The sequence below is a fragment of the Balaenoptera borealis genome (genome assembly GCF_965194805.1).
Source record: "Balaenoptera borealis genome assembly, chromosome: 5".
NCBI lineage: Eukaryota > Metazoa > Chordata > Mammalia > Artiodactyla > Balaenopteridae > Balaenoptera > Balaenoptera borealis.
The window spans coordinates 36,597,824-36,598,111 of record NC_138862.1 but is presented as its reverse complement, the minus strand read 5'-3'; positions in this window follow the sequence as shown (position 1 = coordinate 36,598,111).

Here is a 288-nt window from a genome sequence, read left to right as displayed (position 1 = left end):
AGAGAAGTTCCTTTAGTATTTGTTGCAGAGCTGGTTTGGTGGCGCTGAATTCTCTTAGCTTTTGCTTGTCTGTAAAGCTTTTGATTTCTCCATCAAATCTAAATGAGATCCTTGCCGGGTAGAGTAATCTTGCTTGTAGGTTCTTCCCTTTCATCACTTTAAGTATATCATGCCACTCCCTTCTGGCTTGTAGAATTTCTGCTGAGAAATCAGCTGTTAACCTTATGGGAGTTCCCTTGTATGTTATTTGTCATTTTTCCCTTGCTGCTTTCAATAATTTTTCTTTGT